This window comes from Vicugna pacos, chromosome 25 (genome assembly GCF_048564905.1).
Source record: "Vicugna pacos chromosome 25, VicPac4, whole genome shotgun sequence".
Classification (NCBI taxonomy): Eukaryota; Metazoa; Chordata; class Mammalia; order Artiodactyla; family Camelidae; genus Vicugna; species Vicugna pacos.
Window position 1 is genome coordinate 2316306 of NC_133011.1, and position 21866 is coordinate 2338171.

The 21866-nt window shown below is 36.9% G+C and overlaps 1 protein-coding gene and 1 pseudogene across 1 annotated transcript in view; one reads left to right on the forward strand and one right to left on the reverse strand.

Annotated features, from left to right (window-relative positions):
• The window catches only part of NECAB1 (N-terminal EF-hand calcium binding protein 1), a 236257-nt gene that overhangs the window by 30718 nt on the left and 183673 nt on the right, over positions 1 to 21866 (forward strand). The gene's annotated exons all lie outside the window — the stretch shown is intronic.
• LOC102542478 (cyclin-G1-like) lies at positions 15396 to 16351 on the reverse strand (annotated as a pseudogene).

The window sequence follows — 21866 nt, forward strand, 5'->3', positions numbered from 1 at the left end:
GATGACAAGATTAGGGGCTATGCGCTGGAAATCAGGATTATTGGCAGAAGGCTGATTTTTCATAATTTCATAATTCCTCACTGTTTTCTCAAACTTTTTGGTGAAAATTAGTGAAACTGAGAATCAGATAGCTTATTACAGAGAAGGAGCATTCTCAAATCGTCTTAGACTCTTGTTTACTCTCAGGCATATACAAACTTGCAGACTCTTCAGCTACACATCTGCCAGCTTGAAAATCAAAGTCTAGTGAGAGTGATTCATTAAAAACAAACAAACAGACAAACAAACAAACAAACTTCACACCCTAACAATGATCCTATTGGGACAGGTGACTCATATGGGAGTATGAGTGCAAGTTCTAACTGTAATAATTTATTTTATTTCTTTTTCCAGAGTAAGGGAAAACAAAATTTCTATTTCCACAGTACGTTTTTTTTCCCCTAAAATGTAAGGCAGTTTCACACTCATAAATATGTTGCTTTTCTGCCAAAAGCAGAAAACTGTTAAAATTCTTATCTTTATATAGCTTGGCTTATCAGCTATCACAGAAACAAAGAGAAAATTTAAATTCAGATTACCAAGTTCATGATAGGTTGCTTACAAGTCAGACCCTACTCCAGCAGCAGAGCTTGGAGTGTACAGAGCAGTGTCTACCCTAAAACGTGGCTTCTAGCTTAGGCACTTTCTGCAGTCCAGATCAGTGGGTTGGCAGCCCAGCATTCTTTTCCCTTTCTGTTTTGCAATGTGCTTATTTCCTGTACTCTGTCTGTATCCAGGAGACGTGTAGCATTATGGTTAATCTTATGACTTTGCTTTGTCCCATTTCCTGGGTTCAAATCCTGTTCCGCTTAATCTGTGAACTGGGCGGAGGTAAAGACAGTGCCTTTCTCACAAACTTGTTGAAAGAGTGAATGAGTTAATACACACAGTTTTCTTGGAAAGGTGCCTGACCTTTAAGATGTTCTTAAAAGTGTCATCTATTTCCATTTTTAGTCCTAATGCTTACTCTTTATTTGGTGGGACTGTCAGTCACAATGTCCTACCCACCCTACCTCTGGTGCTGAGTTGTGCATCTGGCAGATGAATACAGAACATCTGGCCCAGATGTTCTGACCTTAATGACCTTTCTAAGGCTTCTGCGCTTCCCTGGTGCTTGTCTTACGTCTGCCCTGCTCATTCAGCTTTTCCTATTGTTTGCAAGCCAGTAGTCCTAATACAATTTCTTGTGTGTGCTTGGGTTTGACCCTAAATGCCTAAAATAGCCTCTGGGTTCTAAACTCCACACTGAAAACTGAAGAAACTCAATTCATTTTTATTTATGGTTTTAAAATAAAATAATTAAAGAGATGGGAAATAATGAAATGCAACCAATACATTCTATATCTAAGGCTGTCCTTGACAGCAAAAATACTGCCATGCTGGGTTGTGTTGGCTGTGTCCTCATGGTGTTGAATAACCGGTGGATCAGTGTGTTTGTTTAAAAGTAGCAATATTTTGATTTCTTTTACAAAAATAACTCAACTGGTTATTACTTACACAGAGTTTTAAAATTAAAGCTAATCAGAACTATGCATAGAAATGATAGTATGATTTGGAGTTAGAAATTCTTAAATTTCAATCTCAGCCCTTCCTGTCTCACTCCATCTTTCTTTCGTTCATCCAACTGTTATTAGGCAATGCTCCTATTTGCCAGACATTATGTTGGGCACTAAAAATACTAAATAAATAAGACTTACTTAAAATCAGTACTACACACACACATGCTCACACAGTACAGGGAATGGAATGGAATTCAGTTAAAGTTCAAATTCTAGAGCAGAAGATAAACATGAATTTGAAAATAATTATAAATTCTAATTAAATTAATTACTCTAAAAATAAAGTAAAATTAATTATACTCTAATTAAACATAAATTAAAATAAAATAAATTAATTACACTCTAAGTAAAATAAATTAAAATGAAATCAATCAAGTTAATTATACCCTAATTAAAATAAGTTAAAATAAAATAAAACTGAAAATAGATGCTGTGATATAAATCTACTCTAGGTTCTGTGTTGGAGCGCCCTTCCTGTGGTATACATCTGATTCTCGCACTTCTCTGTTCAGATGCCTTCATTTGTTACCTATTGCCTGCAGGATAAAATCCAGACTCCTGAGCACGGTATTAACTGTCTAACTTCCTTCCCTCCTACCCTGTTATCTCTGAAGGATACTGCCAACCTTTCGTATGCACAGCTTGCTCTGTCTTCAGTCTTTCTTGTCTCAGCCCGAGCGTATCCCTCCCGTGAAGTCCCCTCTGAATCTGATTTGGCAAAGAAATGGCTTAGGAGTAGGGGTTGAGTTTGAAACTAGTTCTGTGACATGCAAGCTGTATAACTTGGGGTAGGTATTTATACCTTTATGCTTGGCTTATAGGCTGTTGTGATGATTAATGAAATAACAGAATTAAAGTACCCTACACTTAAAAATACATATTCAATAAATGTTAGGATTTTTGTCTGACTAGCCATCACTCTCCTGTCTTTAGCTTCATAGCATTCTGTGTGTAATGCCACTTGACACATTGCCCTGAAAACTTTGTGGGTTTGCTCCCCTTTTCCCTGTGAAATTGTTAAGCTGTTTAAGGGCAGGGACTGTACCTCCTTGTACATCTAGTAATTAATGTTTGATTCATGGTTAGTTTTCATAACCATTACTAAATTACAATGGGAAAACAGAGGAAGGTAAGTCTAATTCTGCCTGGGGTGTGGAGGAAGACTCCACTTGAGTTGTAATTCATCTAAGTAAGTGTGGGATAGGTGGGGGGACAAGTAATTCCAGGGAAAGGGAAAAGCAAGGACAAAGGCACACAACTAGGAAAAAACGCATAGGAGTGAGTTACTGAACACAATTTCTCAATTTGTAAAAATACATGTTAGATACCTCCTATATGCTCATATCTAAAACCACACTCTAACCCCGGCTGCCTGACTCGCTCCTTCAGCAGCGTCCTCCGTGTCAGGAGACGGCACCACCATTTAGCAGCTGCTCCAGCCAAGCAGGCTCAGAGGCTTCTGTGAGTCTCCTCTTTCTCTAATAACTCCACATCTAGTCCCTGTTGTCTCCACTGTTAAAATATCTTCAAAAATCTAATCACTTTTCGTTACTTCCAAATCTCGACCCTGTTAAAGCCTCCATAATCTTGCACCTGGACTACTGCAGCACCCTCCAGATTAGAGCTGTTGAAGGCTTCAATAAATGTGTGGCCAAGGTAAAAACTGAATTTGATATTTTTGGCAAAGAGTTGTAATTAATTGGAAATATTTAATGAGCGAGATGAAGGTATTTAATGGCACGTATGTATGTATGGGGAGGAAAGAGTCAGATTTCTAGTTTTCAGCTTGGGTACCTGGATGGGTAATGAAATTGCTAAATTCTTTATGTTGAGAATGTCATGTATTAAAAGTGTATTTTTTGCTAATATCGGGGTCACTTACAGTTATGTGAGCTTACTTAACGAATATCTGTTGCTCTTTTAATAAGTGACATTTATCTTTTTCCTTAATATTGTAAATCACCCCTAAATTGTTAAAAATATAACAGCTTGTGCATTACCAAGACTTATATGGCCACGAGAAAATTAGTTCAGACTTCAAAAGAAAACATTACAGTAATAACAGTAAGTAACCCTAGCGAAGGATTCCTGTATGCCAGACGTTATACTAGACAGACTTTCATTTACTCTCCATAATAATTTTTCCAGGAAGATACCATTATTCCAATTTTATAAATGAATAATTTGAGACATAGGTAACGTATTCAGTGATCCAGAGTAAGTAAATAGAACTTGTATCCAGATTCCCCTCTGACTCCAAAGTCCCTGTACTTCGCCCAGGATGCTTCTTTTATTGTGGCTCATCTCTGTAGTATGGTTGTGCTGTTGAAATTGAGAAATACCTGTCTTTCCACGTGAATAACGCTAAGTGAATCAATGTAATTTAAAAACAAAAGGTAAAAATATATGGAATTATTTTGGCCATGATTGTGTTTGAAGGTGGCATGGTATAATGGATATCTGAAACCAAAAAGGACGATCTTTAATCTTAGCTCTACTATTCATTATTTCATTTATTCATTTGCCTAGTATTTTATAAGTGCCTTTTGTATCCCAGACACTGTGCTAGGGGAAGAGAAAAGAAATACATACGTTTTTGTATACACTTTGACTAGGTTGTGATCTGGGACAAATTAAACCCTCTGAGATTTTCTCATTTTTAAGGCAGAAATAATAAGACTGAATTAGCACAATAGGTGAGGATTAAGCAAGGTAAATATATATAAAGCCCCAAGGATTTTGCTTAGTATCTTTTGAATATTCAAAATATGTCAGTGCCCTTCTGCCTTCATTAATTTCGTATAGGTCCTAAAGATATGATTTCTTCACTTGTGGATCAATTATGGAACGGTAACTAAAAACTGTGAGCCTTTACAAGGCTTTATGTTACTAGGACAAATTATATGTGTGTAATGAAAGTAACTACCCTTAGATTTATGCACATAGATCTGGAGAACACTTAGTTGGATCAGCCCTAATAAACTCTTAGGGACCTGAGGTGGGGAAGAGATATTGGACAATGTTGTCCTCCGAGAGCTTAGCATCTTCTTGATAAATGAGTGATAAATGCAGAGAAAGTTGAATAATAATGTCTTCAACAATGCAAGAGGTATCACTAAATTGAGTGTTAAATACACTAATGTATAAGAGTTCAGAGAAAGCGGTCTCTGGGCTTGGGGTGGCCTAGGTAAGTTAATGGAATGATTGTCCTCAACTAAATCTCTAAGATGGATAAAAATTGAGATAACTTTAAAAAAAGAAAGATAGTTATTAATCAGGACCAATTCAGTTTACAGGGACAGAAATCTGGTTCAGATTAGTTTAAGTAAAGTTGAGAGTTTGTTGGCTCTTGTAGAAATACCCAGGAAATGATACTGCTTCAGTCTCAGCTGTATCTGAGTGTTCACGAATCACTTTCTCTTTCCCTATGTCCCTCCTTTCTCCATTTCAATTCTGGTTTTCCTTTGGTTGGTTTTACTGTCAGGGAGGTCACAAGATGGCTTCCAGAAGGGCTCCTACCATTTTGACAAGTCAAAATAGGGAGAGAGAACATCTCTTTCAAATGAGTTTAGCAGAAATCTCAAGATTTTCTGAGTGATCTGCTAGAGTCACATGCTTATCCTTGAAGCAATAACTGAGAGATGGACGGAACTAATTTTCCAGGCTTGGATCACATACACCCCTAGAGGAGGGTGGGATGCATGCAGCTCCACCTAAAATACAGTGAGAGAGCGGGCAGGTGATCTCACAAGGGAAAGTCACAGTATTTTAACCAAAATAAGGAAATTAGATGTTAACCAGGCAGAAATAACAGATAATCTTCTTTTGGAAGGTAAATTAACTTGGAAAGTGGTGATTATCTACTGGGAATGAAGACAGGGAGGAGGGGACAGGAAAGCAATTCAATTACGCATTGTATTCCTTTTCTTATATCTAACAATTGTATTAAAACATTTATTTATTTTTATTTTGTAGCAGAATTTGCCTGCAAATGGAGTATCTTTACATTGCTAATTTTGAATCCATATTCTCTACAAATGACTCAGTGTTCTTCCAACAAATGTTTCTCATCTTTCCATGAAAATGAGTAAATAGGGAGATGTTTTCTTGTTGCCTTTCTCCCAGTCTCCGTAAAATGTTACTGTTGATTCTCCATGAAAGTGACATCAAATACATATTTTTTTCACTAGAGTAGAAGCACATTCTTTCTAGTCATGGAAAACTAATATACACTCATTTCCTCAAGGTGAAGACAGTTTTTTTCATATTCACAACACAACTCTTAAGTGACAAAAATACTTGATGTAAGAAATAAGCTTTCCTGATAAACTAAATATTTGGTTTCAAGTCACTGAAGGATCCGATATGTGACTCGATTTGATTTTCTGCCCAATTTCTAGGCACTTGGTTTATTTTGAACTGAAAGTTTAATGGCCAGCTTTCAGAAGTGGGTCTCAGGAGATATGCTTTCAGGGACCACATCTGAATTAACCTTTTATTTGGTTTCTTATGCTCCTGAAGAGAAAAGTAAGAATATGTAACAACTTCATTAAATTATGATGAATATGGTTAATAAAATTTAGAGTAAAATGCATTTCAAGATAACAGATCAACATATTTTTACTTGTGTAACACTAATACATAGAACACAATTTATTCCCCCCCAAATAGTCCATAGAAAACATGACAGCCAGGGCAGAATGCCTGGAGTTAAGAAAATGAATCTACCTAGTTGATTATTGAGTTAAATGTGTGTTAGCTTTCAAGATTTAACATGAATGACCATAACTGATTTTATCATGTTGATAACATGGCAAAATTGTTTAATATTTTAAAGTATTTTAATTCTGTATAACTTTTTAAGAACAGTTTTATGTTAACAGAAAACTGTGAAGCTAGTATAGAGAATTCCATACCTCACATCCAGTTTTATTATTACATTTTATGTTAGTGTGGTTCCTTTGTTGCAATTAATAAGATAATACTGTTCCATTAACTGAAGTCCATGCTTTCATTCGATTTCCTTTGTTTTTACGTAATGTCCTTTTTCTGTTTCAGGATCGCGTCCAGAATGGCACATTACGTTTCATAGTCGAATCTCCTCGGTTCCTCTTGGTTAAGACAGTTTCTTGTACTTTCCTTGTTCTTGAGACCTTGACAGTTTTAGGGGGTGGTCTGGCGTTTTGTAGACTGTCCCTTGACTGGGATTTTTCTGACATTTTTCTTACGAGTTAGACTAGGGTTATGTATTTTGGGGAGGAGGTTCACAGACGTGAAGTGCCAACACATCATATGAAAGGTACATACTATCAGCATGACTTATGACTGTTGATGTGACCATGACCGCCAGGCTGAGGTAGTGTTTGCCACATTTCTCTGCTGTAAAGTTTACTCTTTGGTTCCCTTTCCCTTACTTGACTCTTTGGAAGGAAGTCATTATGGGCAGCCCACACTTAAGGAGTGGGTAGTTGTGCTCTGCCTCCTTGAAGATTTAGTGTCTGCATGAGTTTTATTTAGAATTGTACATTGGAGTTTATCTATCTTTTATTTATTTGTTTATTCAGTATTTATTTATTACACTATTTACATATGGATAGTTATGTACTTTGTATTATAATCTAATACTACTCAACTTTTTTTGTTAATTTTATTTTATTGAGTTATAGTCAGTTTACAATGTTGTGTCAATTTCCAGTGTAGAGCATAATTTTCAGTTATACATGAACATACATATATTCATTGTTGCATTCTTTTTCACCATGAGCTACCACAAGATCTTATATATATTCCCCTGTGCTATACAGCGTAATCTTGTTTATCTATTCTACATATGCCTGTCAGCATCTACAGATTTTGAACTCCCCGTCTGTCCCGTCCCTTCCCACCCCCCTCCCCACAGCAACCACAGGTTTGTATTCTACGTCTGTGAGTCTGCTTCTGTTTTGCATTCATGTTCATTTGTCTTTTTCTTTTCTTTCTTTTTTTGCATTCCACATATGAGCGATCTTGTGTGGGATTTTTCAATACTGCTCAACTTTGTTGCTCAGATTTTCCCCCTGTTGGCCATTGGCAGCTATTTGAGCTGACTTCTGTATGCCTTTGACATAGCCTCATAATTGTGAGTGGTTTTTAGTACTTCCTTATTTTCTGATACTATAAGACGTTTCAGGCCCATCTTTTATAGGTTCTTCCCCAGTCCTAGAATCAGCTACTTCTCCAAGGAGCTCTGATTTTTTTGGTGTTAGAAAGCAAGATCTGGGTGATAGATGCCCTCATTGGTGCTTCAAGCTCTCTCAGCTGATAGAGCAAAGAAATATATGTATATATTAACTCATGTATGTGTACATTTCTGCAAATACTTCTATGGGGACCCATATGTATCTTTATTAAGCAAAACATGAGTTCATACTGGTATCTCAGACTCTAAACCATTACCACATGAATTATTCTAGCCTCCTCCCTTAGCTTATCAGTAACCTCTCACTCCAGCAGTAAGAAACAGGGCTCCCCCATTCAGCCATTTATTTACATAATTGTTAAATTCCAGTATACATGCATAACAGTATCAGAGTGTTTAACTTGTACCCACATAAGAAACAATTTTATCGACTATAGTATAGTGCTATGAACAGTTTCTTTTGCCTTTAGTTTATAGATTCTGTTTATTTCCAGATTTACTTAGGTCAGCACATCTTTCCTTTACTCCCTTCATGAGGTTGTTTCTTACATTTCTAAGACAGCTAAATTGTTTAGTCACGTTCTTTATTCCATCCAGTGATCTCCTGAACATAAATGATTGTTTAAGAATTTGCATACATTAAAGTTCATTCTTTACACTGTAAATTTCTGTGGGTTTTGATGAACGCATAATGTCATGTGTTCATCATACCATGTCATACAAAATAGTTTCCCCACCCTAAAAAATCCTCTGTCCTTATCCTTTCAACCCTACCTTTTTGCCCTAAAATCCAGCAATGACTGATCTTTGTGTCTTTATAAATTTGTCTTTTTCAGACTGTCGTAAAATTAGAATTACATACTACATAGCCTTTTCAGACTGGTTTCTTTCAGTTAGCAATACACATATAAGATTCATCCATTTCTTTCCATGGCTTAATAGCTCATTTTAAAGTCACTGAATAATAGTCCATCATGTAGATGTACCAAAATTATTTTACCCATGTGCCTATTTAAGGATATCTTGGTTCCTTCCAATTTTTGGTGATTATGAATTAAGCTGTTCTAAATATTCATATCCAGGTTTTTATATGATCATAAGTTTTTAACCAGTTGGGTAAACATGATTGCTGTGTAAGAAAACGCCAAAATGTCTTCCAATGTGGCTATACTGTTTTGCTTTCCCACTAGCAATGAAGGAACTTTCCTATTGCCCCAGATCCTAGCCAGGAATTGGTAAAATTTGTTGCGTTTTTTGTGGGAAATGTTTAGCCATTATAATGGGTATCTCATTACAATGAAAGTTATTAATTCCCTGTGACAAACTACTACAAATGTTTTCAAATGATTATTTGCCATCTGAATATTATCTTAATTTTTTGTCACATTCACTAGTTTGTTCTAATTTTGAGATTCCAAGTATAGGTGATACCATACAATATTTGTCTTTTGCTGTCTGACCTATTTCACTAAGCATGATGCCCTTCAGGTCCATCCATGGTGTTGCAAATGGCAAAATTTCATTCTCTTTTATAGCTGAGTAGTAGTCCGTTGTATATGTATGCCCCATCTTCTTTATCCATTCATTTGTTGATGGGCACTTAGGTTGCTTCTGTTCTAGGTTATTATGAATAATGTTGTTACGAACATTGGGGTGCATGAATGTTTTTGAATTAGGGTTTCATTTTCTTTGGACGTATAACCAGGAGTGGAATTGCTGGATTATACGGTGGTTCTATTGTTAGTGTTTTTAGGAACCATACATACCGTTTTCCACAGTGACTGTACCAATTTACATTCCCACTAACAGTGTACAAGGGTTCCTTTTTTTCCCACATCCTCACCTTCAGTTTTTATTTGTGGCCTTTTGGATGATAGCTATTCTGACAGGTGTGAGGTGATGCCTCATTGTAGTTTTGATTTGCATTTCTCTGATGATTAGTGATGCTGAGCATCTTTTCATGTGTCTGTTGGCCATCTGTATGTGTTCTTTGAAAGAATATCTACTCGGGTCTTCTGCCCATTTTTAAATCAGGTTGTTTGGTTTTTTGATGTTGAGTTGTTTAGCTTTTATATATGTTAGGTATTAATCCCTTGCTTGCATATTTTTTGCAAATATTTTCTTCCATTCAGAAGGTTGCTGTTTCATTTTGTCAATGGTTTCTTTTCCTATGCAAAAGTTTCTAAGTTTAATTGGGTCTTATTTGTTTATTTTTGCTTTTGTTTCCTTTATCTTAGGAAACAGATCCAAAAATTATTGCTACAATTTATGTCAAAGAGTGTTCCACCTATGTTTTCTTCTATGAGTTTTATCATTTCTGGTCTTACACTTAGGTCTTTAATCCATTTTGAGTTTATTTTTCTATATGTGTGTGAAAATGCTCTAATGTTCCACTTTGTTGAGAGTTTTTATTATAAATGGATGTTGAATTTTGTCAGAATATTCTGCATCTAACAGGATGATCACACGGTTTTTATTCTTCAGTTTGTTAATGTCATGTGTCAGATGGATTGATTTATGGATTCTGAACCATCCTTGCATCCCTGGGAGAAAGCTCACTCGATCATGGTGTATGATTCTTCTAATGTATTATTGGTTTTGGTTTGCTAATATTTTGTTGAGGAATTTTGCTTCTTATTTTATTAGTGATATTGGCTTGTAATTTTCCTTTTTGTGATACCTGTGTCTGATTTTCATGTAAGTGTGATGCTGGCCTGTCTCACCCTCATAGGATGACTTTGGAAGCATTTCTTCCTCTGAATTTTTTTGGAATTGTTTCAGAAGTATAGCTGTTAACTCTTCACTAAATGTTTGGTAGAATTCACCTGTGAAGTCATCTGGTCCTGCAGTTTAGTTTGTTGGGAGTTTTTAATTACTGATTCAATTTCATTACTGGTAATTGGTCTGTTCAAATTTTCTACTTCTTCCTAGTTCAGCCTTGGAAGATTGTAAATATCTAGAAATTTGTCTTTTCGTCAAGGTTGATTTTGTTGGCAATTGTTCATTGTAATATCATATGATCCTTTATATTCATGTGGTGTCAGTTGCAACTTCTCTTTCATTTCTGATTTTACTGATTTGGGCCTTATCCCTTTTATTCTTGATGAATCTGGCTAAAGATTTATCAGTTTTGTTAAATTCTTTTCAGAGAACCAGCTCTTAGACTCATTGATCTTTTCTATTGTTTTTATAGTCTATATTTCATTTATTTCTGCTCTGATGTTTATGACTTCTTTCTACTAACTTTGGGTTTTGTTTGTTCTTTTCCTAGCTCCTTTTAGATGTTACTTTTTTTTCTTTTTTTTTTTTTTTCTTTTTTCTTTTTCTTGGTTCCTGAGGTAGGCTTGTATTGCTATAAACTTCCCTCTTAGTGTGGCTTTTGTTTCACCCCGTAGATTTGGGATCATTGTGCTTTCATTTTCATTTACCTCAAGGTAGTTTTAAATTTCTTTTTGATTTCTTCAGTGAACCAGTGGTTGTTCAGTAGTATATTGTTTAACATTCATGTGTTTGTGTTTTTTGCAGGTTTTTTTTTCTTGAAGTTGATTTCTAGTCTCAGCATTGTGATTGGAAAATATGCTTGACATGATTTTAGTTTTCTTAAATTGCTGAGACTTGTTTTGTGGTCCAGTATGTTCTCTGTCCTGGAGAATGTTCCATCTGCACTTGAAAAGAACGTGTATTCTGCTGCTCTTGGCTGGAATGTTTTATATATATATTGTATATGTATATATATGTATATATATATATACATATATATACATATATATTCATCTGGACTTGAACATCTGTTTGCTTTCCCAGGTTACGGACAGTTCAGCTATTATTTCTTCTAACATGTTGTTCGCCTCTTCCTCTCTCCCTTCCCCTTCTGGGCTTCCTATAATGTGAGTGTTAGCATGCTTGATGTTGTCCCAGATACCTCTTAAACTGTCCTCATTTCTTTTTATTTGCTTTTCTTTTTTTCTGTTTAGCTTTAGTAATTTCCACTACTGTCTTCCAGCTCATTGATACCTTTCTGTGTATCGTTTAGTCTACCGTTGTTTCCGTCTAGTGTACTTTTCATTTCAGTAACGTATTCATCACCTGTTTGGTTGTTCTTTACATTTTATAGCTCTTTGTTAAAAACACCTAATTTCTTGTTCTCTTTGTCCATTCTTCTCTCAAGTTCTTTGATCATCTTCACAGTCACTCCTTTGAACTCTTTCTTGGGTAGATTTGCTGTTTCCACTTAGTTTTTCTGGGTTTTATCTTGTTTCTTCATTTGGAGCACGCTTCTCTATCTCTTCAATTTGTCTTACTTGCTTTTTAAATTTCTGTGTATCTAGTATGTTGCTTATAATTTCTGACCTTGGAGAACTGGCCTTTTGTAGGAGACATCCTGTGTGCCCCAGCAGTGCACTTCTCTCTGGTCACTAGAGCTATATGTCCCAGGGGTGCCCCCTGTGTGGGCTGCTTGTGTCCTTCTGTTGTTGGAGGCTGACTACTGTGGACACTTTTGTAGGCTTGGCTGGCCCCAGGTCTGGCTGGTTGCTGGCCCTGCCTGTGCGAAGGCTGTCAGCCACTCCTTGGGGGTGCCAGAACTCCAGGGAGCCCTGGGGCTAATGCTGGCCCATTGGCAGGCAAAGCTGGGTCTTGGGATCTGGCTGCAGGACGCAGGAGTCCCCAGGCTGATATTGGATTGATGGTGGGTGTGGCTGGTTCCTGACACAGCTGGTTGTAGGGTCTGGAGTGTCCCAAAGTTTATTTTGGTCTGCTGGTGGGCAGAACTGTGGCCCAGCCTGTCTCAAGGCTGGTGCCAGCCTGCTGGCGGATAGGCTGGGTTCACAGGCTGTGGGACTGCAGTTTCCTGGGGTGGGTGTCTGCCTGCCGGTGAGTGGACCTGGATCCTGGGTGTCTCTGGATGCAGAGCCCTGGGGGTCCTGGATCTAGTTCCTGTGCACTGGTGTGTGAGGCCTGGTCCCAGGCCCTCTGGTGGGCAGGGCCATGTCCAGGGATGGCGCTTGGCTCAGGTCATTCTAAGGCAGCCTGTCTGCTGGTGGGTGGGGCTGTGTCTCTGCCTGGTTAGTTTCTTGGCCTGAGGTGTCCTAGTACTGGTGGCTGGGTCCTGAGGCTAGTAACCTCGGGGGAGGATTCCAGAATGGCACTTGTCAACACCAGAGTCCACATGGTAGAACAAGTTCCCCACAATGGCTGCCACCAGTGTCTGTGTCCCCACGGGTGGGCTCTGATGGCCTCCTCCAGGATCAGCACTTGTGTCTGACTTAGGCTCCTTTCAAATTACTGCGTCTGCCGTGGGTCCCAGAGCATGTGAGATTTTGTGTGTGCCCTTAAGAGTGGACTCTATTTCCTCCCTCAGCTCTCCAGCTCTCCTGAAATTAAGCGCCTCTGGTTTTCGAAGCCAAGCGTTCTGGAGGCTCATCTTCCCAGCACAGGGCCCCTATGCTGGGGATCCTGATGTGGGGCTCAGACCCCTCACTCTGTAGGATAGCCTCTGCAGTTGTAATTATTCTCCCATTTGTGGGTCACCTAACTGAAGGTGTGGGGTCTTGACTATCCTGTGACTCTACCCCTCCCACCTGACTCGTGGTATCTTCTTTATATCGTTAGTTGTAGAACATCTTTTCTGGTAGGTTCTGGTCTTTTTCATTGATAAGTGTTCATAAATTGCTGTAATTTTGGTATGCCTGTGAAAGGACATGAGCTCAGGGTCTTTCTATTCCACCATCATGGTCAGTCTGTGTATATCTTCTCTAGTATAGTGTCTATTCAGAATTTTTGCCCGCTTCTTAACTGGCTTTTTTTCTTATTGTTGAGTTTTAGGAGTTCTTTGTATATTATGGCTATAAGTCCTTACTCAGTTTTGCAAATATTTTCTTCCAGTCTATGCCATCTTTTTCATTCTATTAAGAGTACTTTCTTTTTTTCACAGCGCAAATTTTTAAAATTTTAATAAATTTCAACTGATCAATTTTTTTTTCTTTCATGGATTGTAGTTTTTGTGTTGCATCTAAAAACTCATTATGAACCCAAGGTAACTTAGATTTTCTCTTTCTTTGCATTTTACACGTAGCTCTATGATCTGTTTTTAGTTAAATTTTATTATTGCAAAGATTCCAGGTTGGTGTTTAGGTTAATTTTTTTGCATTTGGGCAGCCTGTCGTTTCTGTGCCATTTTTTGAAATGACTATTCTTTTTCCATTTAATTGCCTCTATTCCTTTGTCAAAGATCTTGACTATATTAGTATGGGTATATTTCTGAATTCTTGATTTTGTTTCATTGATGTATACGTGTTTTTTTTTTTTTGCCAATATAACACTGGCTTGATTACTGTAGCTTTTTATAGTAAGTCTTGAAATTGGGTAGTGTAAGTCCTTTGTTTTTTCTTCTTCATTATTGTGTTTATTATCTAGGTCTTTTGTCTTTATATAAATTTTTTTTCGTTTCAGTAATTTTATTGAAAGGTATATCCCTTAGTAACAAAACATAATGGTAGTTGGTCAGGTTACCTCTGGCACCTCAAAATGAACACTGATGTATTCAAAATATTGAAGTTTATCAGTGTTTTGGGAAACTGAAAAGTTATCCATAAAACATGGTTTATAAAAGTATAAGATACATTACAGTTCTTTGGTTTATTTTCCAGTCCATATCTACCCATAACATGATGTCAAAATTGGGTACAGCCATCCTGGACGGACTCAGTATACACCCTGCACTGAGTAACCTTTTACATACAATACTTTAGCACCGTAGATCTCCTGAGAGTCACTGAAATCCTGAACACTACCTCAGCAACCTTATTATGAAGTTGCCTCCTTTTCTTAAAATTCTTTTGGCACAGTAGAGGCAGTTACTGAAAGTGTATTCTCTTCCTTTTAAGCGAAATTCTAAATTGGAAGCAATGACAGTTTTATAAAAACAGTCCTTAGTAAAAACTCCTGGAGTGTTAAATCAGAAAATTTTCACAATGATGCTAATTTATTTTGAATTACTACTACAATAAAACCAATTTTCTTGATGAGACTAGATTGAGGCAGTAAATTTTGTATAAAACTTTTTTTTATCATGGATATAAACATCACCTGGTTTCTAGAAAAATATTAAAGATAACGTAATATGCCAAAATTACTAGGTCTGTAGTTTTGTTTTATATGAAATACTCTCCAATTTAAATGTGATTCCCATGTAGCAATAAAGTCCACGTCTCTGCATTACCTATTTGACTTCCATTATGGGTGCCAAGAAACCGTTTTCACTGTCTAGAATACTGATCCTTGTTATGCCTTAAAAGTGTATTTGTGAAATGTTGGTTTTGACGCAAACTCCTAATTTGAATTAAGTAGCCATTTTTACCACCACCTAAATACAATATATTGACCCAACAGAGAAGGCTGGATCAACGTTAGAAATGAAGATTCGTAGTTTACCTCCCTAGGCTTGTCGGCACTTCACATTTATACTGTTAGCTTTGATTCATATGCTTCACAGGTGAATTCAAATTTGAGTAATTCCACTACAGGGTAATGTTAATTAGGAGGTTTTCCCAAATGTGAGAACATCAATGCTGATCTAGTTGTGATGTTTTGAGGCTTCACTGCTTAAATCCACTATAACGTTATGGAACCCACAGCTCAGGATTGCGGAGAAAGGCTTCAGTGTTGTTTTTATTTTTTGTTGCTGTGATAATCCCAGTTCAGGGCCCGTTTCAGGAATTGTTGGAAGGTGGGTTATCCTGTAGTAACTATGCTTCAGTTGCCGTGCAGTCCGCCCAGAAACAATCCATTTCAACTTCTGAATATTTGGTTTGCAACACTTGTTTGATGCATGTTCAGTTAAACACTTAGATGCGAGCTCTTGCCAGAAAGTCAGATCTCTGCCATTCATCTTGGAATGGCTCTGAAGATTCTCTACTCTTTCCGTTAACTGTACACGCGTCTGTGCTTGATCTGCGATGCAGTGATAGACAGTGCCAACGCAGACGGCCTGGCTTTAGAAGCTGTGATCCTGCAGTAGCATGCCTCAAGTTAGGCTGCTAGTCTTTCAAAATTAAGGCTGCTCTTCCTTTCATGTGACACGTTCTCTTGAGTGAGTGAATAACAGAGTTGTAGAAATTGAAAGGCAGTTGGAGCTTTGACTTTCCAACACACCTTCTCCAACACGATCTTTTCCATTCTCATCAAGTCTGAAACCCTGAACCTATATTGGCTTATTCGGATCAAGTCAGTTGCCAACGGGACATTCCTTTCCTCTTCTGTTGATTTTACAGCCAAGTAGAAGCCACTCAGTCCAACACACCCCAGGTGCTTGGGCTGTACCTTCATTTTTAACAGGAAATCTGTCCAGTAAATTCACAGCTAGAGAAAACGTCTCTGTGTCAAAGCCAAAGAACTGAGTCGGACCAAGATCTTTTACTTCAAAGCTTCTTAGTCGTGCAGTCATTCTAAGGCCATTATCATGGGCAGAATCCAGTCTCAAGCCGCAGACCTTTGGCTGACATCTCGGCTCCTGTCCCAGCAGGGCATTCAGCGGGTGTAGCAGTTTCCGGGAGTCAGCTGGCAGTACCTCCGCCATCTTGATGGCACTGCAGCTCCTCCACAGTAACCACCCTCCCGGGTCTGCCCTCACCTCACCCCGCAGTATTAAATCCCAGTAGATCTGAGAAGCCTACATGGCAAGGGGACTCGTGGACGAGAGGGGAGAGGTCCGGGGAGGGGGAGCCGTCCTGGATGGAGCTGCCCAGACGACGCTACCCTGCTCAGGGCCAGCTTGGAGCAGAACTTTCCATAGAAATTTTAGAAACAGTTTGTCAGTACTACAAAATGGCTTGCTTGGATTTTGATTGATATCACATTGAGAGGCAGACAAAGATGGGATGAACTGACATCTTAACAACATTGAGTCTTCCAGCTGCTGGACATGGACTGTCACTTCATTTATAAATAAAGCTTAGGTCTTATTAATTTCTTTCATCAGAGTTATGCAGTTTTCTACATTTAGATCCTTTCTATATTTTGTTGGATTTATACCTAAGTATTTCATTTTGGGGCTACTTTTGTAAAGGGTATTATTTTTAAATTTCAAATTCCAGTTGCTTACTGCCGATATATAGTAAATCAATTGACTTTGCTATGTTAACCTAGTACCCTGTGACTTGACTTTGGAGGTGTTTTTTTTTTTTTTTTGGCTGATTCTTTGGAATTTCTACAGTTACGCCTTCTGTGAAGAAATACAGTTTTGTTTCTACCTTCGTAGTCTATATACCTTTTATTCCTACTTCTTGTCATATTAATAGCTAGGACTTCGAGTATATTATTAAATAGGAGTGATGAGAAAGGACATCTCTAAGATCTCCTCTTGATCTTAAGAGGAAAGCATCTACTTTCCCACTATTTGGTATGATATTAGCTGTAGGGTTTTGTAGATGATTTTGTCAAGTTGAGGAAATTTCCTTCTTTTCCTAGTTTGCTGAGTTTTTTTTTTTAACTACTAATGGGGGTTCAATTTCTTCTAATGCTTTTTCCTCATCAATTATATGATCAAATGCTTTTTCCTTCTTACGCCTGTTGATATCCTGAATTACACTGATTGATTTTTGAATATCGACCCAGCCTTTCCAAGCATAACTGAACTAAATCCCACTTGGTCTTGATGTGTAATTTTTTTAAACATTGTTGGAATCGGTTTACTGATATTTTGTTGAGAATTTTTGCACCTATGTTCCTGAGCAATATTGGTAGAGCGTTTTCCTTTCTTTTATATCATCTAGTTTTGGTGTTAGGATAATTCTGGATCCACAGAATGAGTTAGTAATGTTATTTCTGCTTCTATTTTCTGAAAGAGATTGCAGAGAATTGCTGTCATTTGTTGCTTAAATGCTTGATAGAATTTACCAGTGAATCCATCAGGGCCTGCTTTTCTCCTGCTTGCTTTAGCTCAAATTACTCTTTTCTCTAATTTCCTGAGATGGAGGCTTAGATACTGATTTTAGGTCTTTCTGCTTTTATGATATATGCATTTAATGGTATAAATTTCCCTATAAACATTGCTCTTACTGCATTGTATACATTTTGATTTGTTATATTATATTCATTTAGTTCAGGATATTTAAAAAAATTTTCCTGACTCTTCTTAACTCATGCATTATTTAGAAAGGTGATGCTTAATTTCCAAATATTTGGGGATTTTTCAGCTGTATTTCAGTTTTTAATCTGTTTACCTCCACTGTGGTCTGAGAACATGCTTTGTATGACTTCTATACTTTTAACTGAGTTAAAGCGTGGCCCTGCACTTTAGCAAGATACATGGCATCTCTTGGAGGAATGTTCCATGTGTGTTTGAGAAGATTACGTGTTCTGCTGTTGCTGGAAGCAGTATTTCTAGAAATAAATATACATGAAGTAACTGATAGTGGTGTTCAGAGCAGCTGTATCCTTGCTGATTTTTCACATGTTTGATCTATCAGTTTCTAAAAGAGGCGATTGAAGTCTTGTTTTGAAGTCTCCTTTGTCTGAAATTAATAGAGCTACTTCAGCTTTCTTTGGATTAGTATTATTATGGTGTATCTTTTTCTGTGCCTTTAGCTTTAACCCACATGAATCTTTGTATTTAAAGTGGGTTTCCTGTAGACAACATCTAGTTGGCTCTTGTTTTTTTAACCCACTTTGACAGTCTCTGTTTTTCAATTGGGGTAATTAGACCATTCACATTTAGAGTGATTTTTTTATATCCTTGGATTAATATCAACCATGTTTGTAGTTGCTTTGTATTAGTTGTACTTGTTCTTTGTTTCTTTTCCCCCTCTTTTTTCTAACTTATCTGGTTTTAAACAGTATTTTATCTGATTCTGGTTTACCTCCTCTTTTAGCAAATCAGTTATATTTCTTTAAAAAAATTAGTGATTACTATATACATTTTTCACTAATCTAAGCTTGCAATTTTCACTTTTCCCTAGTCTAAATCTACCTGCAAATAACACTGTACCACTTCATGGGTAATAGAGGTACTTTGTAGCAGAGCATTTCCAGTGTCTCCTGTTGCTTGTGAAACCATTATAATTTATTTCACTTTCCCACATGTTGTAATTACTAATATGTTGTTTGTATCATTACTTTACACAGTTGTCTCTTATACTAATTGAGAATAAGAAAAAGAAAATATTTTATTTTACTTTTATTTATTCTTTTTCTGACATTTATTTTTTCTTGTGTGGATCCGTGTTTCAGACCTGTATCGCTTTTGCTTTCTTCTCCCTAAAGAATTTCTTTTAACATTTCTTGCAGAGCAGTTCTGGCAATGAATTCCTTCAATTTTGTCTGAGAATGTCTTTATTTCTCCTTTATTCTGAAGAATTATTTCATGGATATGAAATTCTAGATTGTGGTACTTTTCTTTTAACACTAAATATACTCCACATTTTTCTTGCTTGCATAGTTTCTGATGAGAAATCCACTGTAATTAAAATTCTTGGGGGATAATTAGGTTTATTTACTTATTTGTTTGTTTGTTTGTTTATTTTTTTAATGGAGGCACTGGGGATTGAACGCAGGACCTCGTGCCTGCTAAGCATGCACTCTACCACTGAGCTATACCCTCCCCCACTTATAATTCTTATTCTTAGTCCTATGTGGATTAGATTTTGTTTGTTGCCTCTTTCTAAATTTCCTCTTTGTCTTTGATACTCTGCAGTCCTGTTGGTGTGATGGTAAAGAATGGTGGAGCAGATGTGTTCTGCACTGTTATAATTAATACAATATAAGCATTTTTTTACTTTTTACCGTTGTTATTGAGTTATAATCAGTTTACAATGTTGTGTCAATTTCTGGTGTACAGCACAATTTTTCAGTCATACATGAACATACATACATTTATTATCACATTCTTTTTCACCATTAGCTACAACAAGATCTTGAATATATTTCCCTGTGCTGTACAATATAAACTTGTTTATTTTATGTATACCTGTCAGTATCTACAAATCTCAAACTCCCACTCTGTCCCTTCCCAACCCCCTTCCCCCCGGCAACCACAAACTTGTATTCTATGACTATGAATCTGTTTCTGTTTTGTATTTATGTTCATTTTTTTTTTTAGATTCCACATATGAGCGATCTCATATGGTGTTTTCCTTTCTCTGTCTGGCTGACTTCACTTAGTATGATATCTCTAGGTCCATCCGTGTTGCTGCATTATTTCATTAATTTTTATGGCTGAGTAGTATTGTATTGTGTGTGCATGTGTGTGTGCATGCATGTGTGTGTATACCATATCTTTTTTTATATAATAATCTTTCAGTGGACATTTAAGTTTCTTCTGTGCTTTGGGTATTGTAAATAGTGCTGCTATAAACATTAGGGTGCACGGATCTTTTCAAATTAGAGTTTCAAATTAGTGTTCAAATTAGTGGCTGCACCAATTTACATTCCCACCAACAGTGTAGGAGGGTTGCATTTTCCCCTCACCGTCTCCAGCATTTATTATTTGTAGACTTTTTGATCATGGCCATTCTGACAGATGTGAGGTCATACCTCATTGTATAATTAGTGATGTTGAGCATCTTTTCGTATGTTCGTTGACCATCTGTATGTCTTCTTTGAAGAAATGCTTATTTAGGTCTCCTGGCCACTTTTTGATTGGGTTTTTTTTTTTATATTGAGTTGTATGAGTGTTTGTATATTTTGGATGTTAAACCCTTGTTGGTCACATCATTTGCAAATATTTTCTCCCAGCCTTTTGTTTTGTTTGTGGTTTCCTTTGCTGTGCAGAAGCTTCTAAGTTTGATCAAGTCCTATTTGTTTGTTTTTGCTTTTCTTTCTCTTGCCCTGGGAGACTGACCTAAGAAAATACTGCTATAATTTTTTGTCAGAGCAAATCCATGTTTAATACTCAAGGTTTCCTTTTTTCTAAGACTGTACTCTAAACAATTGCACTCTGCTGCCTTCTTCTCAAAAACATTAATGGAATTTGGAGTATAGGGTTAGAATAATTTAAAAATAAAGCAGAGAGGGCTAGCTGTGCTCAGCACAAACTCAGGAAAGAATATAATTCTAATAGGAAAAATCTGTGCACTTCGGTGGTAAAAGTTAGAATTATCATCAGACAGCAGCCCTCATAAGGTTTGCCTAGTCTCTGAGCCAAGCCAGGATAAATTAAAGTTTACCTGTGTTCTTCCATTTCAAAAGAAAGTTGAATTAGAAATAAAATATTTTAATAAAAATTTTATAATTCTTTATTAATGCATAACTACAGTAGAAGGGGATTTTTTTCTCCCTTTCTTTTGAAAAATGTAATACTTTCTTTAACATTAATGCCCTAGTCTAGAAATACTCAAAATTAACTCTTTGCAGTTGCTTGTTTAAAAGTGTGGCGGCCTAAACTGAAGACTTCCAGGAATCCTTCATATGGTAAAAACAGGCTTTCAAAAAACTTTTTATCCTTCAAGTCTGGACTGTATTCAGTGCCTCCTATTTCTTTATGTGTTTTGTCCCAATAAGAATTAAAAAAAAATCAGACTATTAGCCCTCATAGAATTATCATAGGACATGTTACTAAATGCTTTTATGTGATAGTATGTACATTATGACTTGAACTCACTTACTTACAGTAATTATAAAGAAGAATTACAGAGCCCATCCTGCTCATAAGGGTACAGGGGCACCTGGAGTTCTATGAGTGCAGCCCAGCTTGCCTGAGGACCAGTATTCACCAGGGAAGACACATTCCGCCACGAATGTGGATGTATTGCATGTGTTGCAGATCACAGTGGTAGAGTTAGAACTAGTGGGCTGATGACTGTTTTTCTTTTTCTTTCTTTCTTTTTTATCTTTTTTAAGTAGATGGAAAGGTCATTCCGTTTCTCTCTTTGACCTATACCTAGAACTAGTTTGTGTCAAGTTCCCCCACCTGGCAATGTATTTGTCATCAAAGTATGGCAGTCCACTACACTAAGTCCAGTCTGGGGTATACATCAGGTCGCATGAGGCTAAAGTTTAAAATAGTCATTTGAGACATGACACTAAAATAGCCCATTCAATAATAGAAACGCAAAATTAGATGTTTTAGACAGTCCTGGTGGATTAAATGTCATTTT